General features: G+C 34.7%; 1 non-coding gene across 1 annotated transcript; it reads right to left on the bottom strand.

Annotated features, from left to right (window-relative positions):
- Positions 1-2,663: 2,663 nt before the first annotated feature.
- On the bottom strand, positions 2,664-2,800 carry LOC116583873. Its single transcript, XR_004282952.1, has one exon. It is a non-coding gene; the product is annotated as a U4 spliceosomal RNA (small nuclear RNA).
- Between the last annotated feature and the right edge of the window lie 4,408 nt (positions 2,801-7,208).

The following is a 7,208-nucleotide window of genomic DNA, read 5'->3' on the forward strand; positions in this document are numbered from 1 at the left end:
GGTGCAGCCACTTTGGGGAAAAGTGTGGAGATTACTCAAGAAATTTAAAATAGAGCTTCCCTATGACCCTGCAACTGCACTACTGGGTATTTATCCCAAAGATACAGATGTAGTGTATCCCCCAAAATACAGATGTAGTGAAAAGAAGGGCCATCTGCACCCTAATGTTTATAGCAGCAGTTGCCACAGTCGCCAAACTGTGGAAAGAACCAAGATGTCCTTCAATGGACGAATGGATAAGGGAGATGTGGTCCATATACACTATGGAGTATTATGCCTCCATTAGAAAGGATGAATACCCAACTTTTGTAGCAACATGGACAGAACTGGAAGAGATTATGCTGAGTGAAATAAGTCAAGCAGAGAAAGTCAATTATCATATGATTTCACTTAGTTGTGGAGCATAACAATAGCATGGAGGACAAGGGGAGATGGAGAAGAGAAGGGACTTGAGGGAAATTCGAAGGGGAAGTGAACCATGAGAGACTATGGACTCTGAAAAATAAACTGAGGGTTTTGAAGGGGCGGGGGTTGGGGGGTTGGGCAATCCAGGTGGTGAGAGGGCACAGATTGCATGGAGCACTGGGTATGGTGCAAAAACAATGAACACTTGCATGGAGCACTGGGTATGGTGCAAAAACAATGAACACTTTTATGCTGAAAAAATAAAAAAAAATAATAAGAAACATTAAAAAATAAAAAGAACTTCTCATGCTCAAGACCCCTTCAAAAAAAAAAAAAAACAAAAAACAAAAAACAAAAACAAAAAACAAATAGCCCAGTCAAAAATTGGACAGAAGATATGAACAGACACTTCTCCAAAGAAGACATACAAATGGGTAACAAAAACATGAAAAAATGCTCATTATTAGCCATTAGGTAAACTCAAGTCAAAACCACATTGAGATATCACCTTAACACCAGTTAGAATGCCCAAATTATCAGGACAGGAAACAAAAAGTGCTGGAGATGATATGGAAAATGGGGAACCCGCTTATATTGTTGGTGGGAACGCAAGATCATGCAGCCACTTTGGAAAACAGTGTGGAGATTCCTCAAAAAATTAAAAATAGAGCTACCCTACAACCCTACAATTGCACTACAGGGTATTTACCCCAATGATACAGATGTAGTGAAAAGAAGGGCCATCTGTACCCCAATGTTCATAGCAGCAATGGCCATAATTGCCAAACTGTGGAAAGACAGGGCTAACATACCAAAACTGAGGTGGGGTCAATTAGAGAGATAAACAAACCATGAATGACTCTGGACTCCATGAAACAAACTGAGAGTTATAGAAGGGAGTGGGTAGGGGGAGGCGGTAACAGGGTTATGGGTATTAAGGACAGCATGTGAGGTGATGTGTACTGGGTTATCCACAACTAATGAATTGTTGAACACTACATCAAAATCATGATATTTGTTAGCTAATTGAACATATTAAGAAATATATGCAATGAGAGTTAGATAAATCATCATAGAAATAATAAAAATAAACTTGTACAGTAGAAATTCTACAGGTGATGAAAAAGTGAAGAGTATTGCTGGTGAAAGAAATAATATAGGCACATGAAATTACTATGAAGCAAATATTTACTGTAGTATTTGACCAGAGGTAATATAATAATGTGGTATAGCTATAGTGTAACTGTCAGAAAACAAACAAACAAGCAAACAAACAAAAACACTAGTAGAAACAGAGAAGCTAATCATGGGTTGTATTGTGAAATGTCTTATTCCCTATTTTTTAAAAAATGGATTTTCATCTTGCAAAAAACTGGGGAACCACTCAAGAAAAGTGAGAAGATATAAACTAGGGTAAGAGAAATGGTCCTACTTGGCCAAGGACTATTCTTTTTTTTTTTTTAATTGTTTTTAAATAACATTAACAATAGTATGGTATGATTTTTAGTGGAAATACTAGAAAGAAAAATTATACATAAATATGATCCTCTTTACTTTTTAATTTATTTCTTCAATGATTTCATTTAAATTAAAGTTAGTTAACATATAGTATTGGTTTCAGGAGTAGAATTTAATGATTCATCACTTATATATAAAACCCAGTGCTCATCATAAAATGTTCCTCCTTAATGCCCATCACCCATTTAGTGCATCCTCCCAACAACCTCCCCTCCAGTGACCCTCAGTTTACTCTCTACAGTATCTGGTGTTTTCCTCCCTTCTTTTTCACCCCCCCTTCTCCTATGTTCATCCATTTTGTTTTTTAAATTCCACATATGAGTAAAATCAGATGGTATTTATGTTTCTCTGATTGATGTTTTTCTCTTAGCATAATGGACTCTAGCTCCATCAGTGTTGTTGCAAATAGCAAGGTTTCATTCTTTATAGTGGCTGAGTAATATTCCACCCTCTATAGATACAACATCCTTTCATCCTTTTTATCCATTCATCAGCTGATGGGCATTAGGACTCTTTCGATAAGTTGGCTATTGCTGCTATAAACATCAGGGTACATGTGTCTCTTCAAATCAGTATTTGTGTATCCCTTGGATAAATACCTAGTAGTGTTATTGCTGGATCATAAGCTAGTTCTATTTTTAACTTTTTGAGGAAGTTCTATACTGTTTTGCAGAATGGCTGCACCGGTTTGAATCCCCACTAACTGTGGAACAGGAGTCCCGTTTCTGCACATCCTTGCCAAAACCTATTGTCTCTTGTGCTATTAATTTTAGCCACTCTGACAGGTGTGAGGTGGTATCTCACCGTGGTTTTCAATTAGCATTAATCGCGCCTCGGATAAACCTCATTGGCTACGATACTGCCACTGCGCAAAGCTCTCTCACCGTGGTTTTGACTTGGACCTATAAGCTGATGTATGAGTATTGTTGTGCATCTTTTCATGTGTCTGTTAGCCATCTGTATGTCTTCTTTGAAAATAAATCTATGTCTTCTGCCTATTTCTTAACTGGATTATTTGGTTTTCGGGTGTTGAGTTTGAGAAGTTCTTTATGTATTTTGGATAGTTACCCATTATCAGATACATCATTTTCAAATATGTTCTCCCCTTCTGTAGGTTGTTTGTTAGTTTTGTTGATTATTTCTTTTGCTGTGCAGTTTTTAATCTTGAGGAAGTCCCAGTAGTTCTTTCTTTGTTTGTTTTTTGCTTTTGCTTTTGTTTCCCTTTCCTCAAGAGACCTGTTAACTAAGAAATTATCAGATTATGCTGAGTGAAGTAAGTCAAACAGAGAAAGTCAATTATCATATGGTTTCACTTACTTGTGGAACATAAAGAATAACATGGAGGACATTAAGGGAAGGAAAGGAAAATGAAGGGGGGGAATCAGAGGGGAAGACAAACCATGAGAGACTGTGGACTCCAAGAAACAAACTGAAGGTTTTAGAGGGGAGGGTATTGGGAGAATGGGTGAGCCTGTGGTTAGGGAGATGGGTGAGCCCTGTGGTGGGAATTAAGGAGGGCACATATTGCGTAGAACACTGGGTGTTATACATAAACGATGAGTCTTGGAACACTACATCAAAAACTAATGATGCATTCCGTGGTAACTAACATAACACAATTAAAAAAAAGAAGAAAAAACTGAAGTCACAATGCAAAAAACTAAAAAAAAAAAAAAGTTATGGCCAATATCAAAGAGGTTGTCACATGTTCTTTACTCTAGGATTTTGGTTTCCTGTCTCATATTTAGGACTTCCATTCATTTTGCATTAACTTTGTGGATGGCTTGTAAGAAAGTGATCCAGTTTCATTCTGTTGCATGTTGCTTTCCAGTTTTCTGAATACCATTTGTTGAAGAGTATTTCTGATTTTTCCATTGGATATTCTTCCTTGCTTTTTCAAAGAATAGTTGACCATATAGTTGCGAGCCCATTTCTGGGTTTTTTGTTCTGTTCCATTGATCTATGTGTCCTTTTTTTGTACCAGTACCATACTGTCTTCATGACTAAAGCTTTGTAATACAGCTTGAAGTCCAGAACTTTGATGACTCCAGCTTTGCTTTGTTTTTTCAGGATTGCTTTGGCTATTCAGGATCTATTTTGGTTCCATACAAATTTTAGAATTATTGTTTCTAGCTCTGTGAATGATGCTGGTGGTATTTTCATGGGTATTGCATTAAATGTGTAGATTGATTTGGGTAGTATAAGCATTTTAACAATATTTGTTTTTCCAATGCATGAGCATGGAATACTTTTCCATTTCTTTGTGTCATGTTCAATTTCTTCTGTAAGTGTTTTATAATTTTCATAGTACAGTTCATTTATATATATGGTAAGGCTTATTCCTAGGTATCTTATGAGATTTGATACAATTGCAAATAACATTGATCCTTGATTTCACTTTCTGTTGCCACATTATTGGTGTATAGAAATGTGGCAGGTTTCTGTACATTGTGTGACTTTGCTGAATTTGTGCATCAGTTCCAGAATTTTTTTTGTAGAGTCTTGAATTTTGTACATAGAGTATCATGTTGTCTGCAAATAATGAAAGTTTGACTTCTTCCTTGCTGATTTGGATGTCTTTTATTTCTTTTTGTATTTTTCTGATTGCTGAGGCTAGGATTTCTTGTACTATGTAATATAACAGTGTCAAGAATGGGCATCCCTTTGTTTTTCCTGGCCATAGAGGAAAGGGTCTCAGTTTTTCCTCATTGAGGATGATATTAGCTCTGGGTCTTTCATATATGACGTTTATGACTTTGAGTTATGTTCCCTCTCCTCTGTCAGCCAGGGACTATTCTGATTTTAGTTCACACAGCCCCATATCCTGGGAAGCTCCTTAGTCACAGGCAAGATGGGGCATTTTTTTCCCCACTATAAGGTTACTGAAGTTGTATTTTGGAGAGACAACTTATTATAGCTTTAAATGAAAGAAAAGTGTGGGGGAATGAAAAAGGGGCTGGAGGCAGGAAACTCAATTGGGAGGGAATTAGAATTTCAATGAAATATTTATTCCTCAATAGCCTCATTTGTGTAAAAAATATTATAAATAATTTTAATGGTTCTCTGCCACTCAGATTAGAGCCTTAAAAACTGAGGCCTTTAAAAACAACCAAACTGTACAATTTTGAAAGAAATAATTATAAAGCTAAAATCATGTCTAATATTGTTGATGAGAAGTTAGTACTTTTATTTCTTCCATTTCTTTACGAATCCATAAAAGCATATTAACAGAATGCTGGCCCTTTGATGTCCAAAAATGGAATAAAATGTATCATCATATATACATGGGTAATCTTATGATGAGACATCTTTCATGAGTATAGAAAAGTACTTTATAAATAGACTGTGTTTTCATGTAAAGTTTTCATATGGAAAAGACTTTGCCTTTTTTTAAAATTTTCAACTGGAATAGTCATCATTTAACCATATGTTTGTGTAAACTATTATAAGAAGAACTTCAATGAGATTTAAAGTCAGAAAAAAATTGAGGTATATTAGGTAGTAATTTTGATATATGATAAAACTCTAACCTCTAAGTTGTTCAACAGCTTAGCAGAGATGAAGAGAAAAATAATGTTCAAAAGTTTAATTCAAAGATGTAGCTTTTAGAAAGTATACAGAGAATATAGCATAGCTTACTCAACTCAGAAAAAGACTGAAGGAGTGTCTTCTATGGCACATATCTTTTTTAATAATATTGAAAATTACAATGTAATTCACAGCAATGATAAAAAAATTCACACATTTTAGAAGGGTATAAAATTAAAATAAAATTCACCTTCATTATAGCCCCATACCCCAGGGGAAACTACTATAACCTTTAAAACTTTTACTTGGCTTATACAACCACATCTATGTATATACTTAAATTTGCACAAATGGAATCATTTTATAAATATTCTGCAAAAGAGGGTTTCCTTTTAGTCTTCTGGTTAAAGTTACAACCTCATTTGACATTTATTAGTTCTGTATTAAGTTTCATAGACTGAATATTTAGCAAGCTAGCCCATGAATAGACAGGGTCACCAAGTCAGTTGCTTTTCAGTGGAAATTACTTTTTTCCTTTTTCTCAACTTACTGTTTGATCACTAAGCAGTCAAATGAACCAGCTGTACAATCAATCCATATTACTTAAAAAGACAGTCAAAAATACTATTTTGACTCTTCCTTGATTTTTTATTACTTATAAATTGTCAAAATCATTGTTTAATTGATTAATTTAACAGATATTTATTAAGTATCTACCTTGTGAAGGGCACTGTCCTAGATGTGAAAAAAGACATATAATAGTCATATTGATAACATAATACATAGTTATTATCATCATTATTTTTACTACCACAACAAAAATTTTTTTCAGCCTTCATTCTAAAAAATGACATTTTCTTTTATAATTTGGGAATTTATTTTAAATATTTATTTCTTATAAGTTTACATTTTCTCTAGAACTACTATCTTTTTCATACTAATATCAACTACCTTCAGTGGTTTTTGTCATTAAATAAAGCAAATAGTTTATTTAGGTTTCCTCAATTTTTACCTAATGTCTATTTTCAGTTCCTCACTCCCTTTTGAAATACCACAGTACATTTAGTCGATGTCTATTTAGGCTACTCTTATCTATGACAATGTTTAAAAAATAATTCACTAACAAAATATTCACACAAAATACAACTGAGCATTTAAGGGGAAACAGTTTATGAACATTTTTGTTGGAACATAGATGACACACAATGATACATTAATATTAGGTATACTGCATAGTGGTTCCACAGTTCTACACATTGTACTGTGCTCAACATGAGAGTAGCTACAATCCGCAACTATGCAATGTTATTACAGTACTACTGACAATATTCCCAATGCTGTACATTTTATTCCCCTGTTTTATTTATTCCATAAATGGAAGTCTGTGCTTCCCACTCTCCTTTAACTATTTTGCCCATTCCCCTAACCTTTCCCCTATGGAAATCATCAGTTTGTTCTCTATACGAAGGGGTTGATTCTGCCTTATTTTATTGACTTGTTCATTCTTTATTTCTTATCTATTTCTTTTTTGTTATTTTATTATTATTTTTTTAATTTTAGTGTTCCAAGACTCATTGTTTATGTACCACACCCAGTGCTTCATCCAATATGTGCCCTCCTTAATACCTACCACCAGGCTCACGTGTCCCCCCAACCCTTCCATTCCAACACCCTCAGTTTGTTTTTCAGAGTCCACAGTCTCTCAGGGTTTATCTCCTCCTCCAATTTCCCCCAATTTCCTTTTCCTTTTCTTTCCC

Source organism: Mustela erminea, chromosome X, assembly GCF_009829155.1.
Source record: "Mustela erminea isolate mMusErm1 chromosome X, mMusErm1.Pri, whole genome shotgun sequence".
Lineage (NCBI taxonomy): Eukaryota > Metazoa > Chordata > Mammalia > Carnivora > Mustelidae > Mustela > Mustela erminea.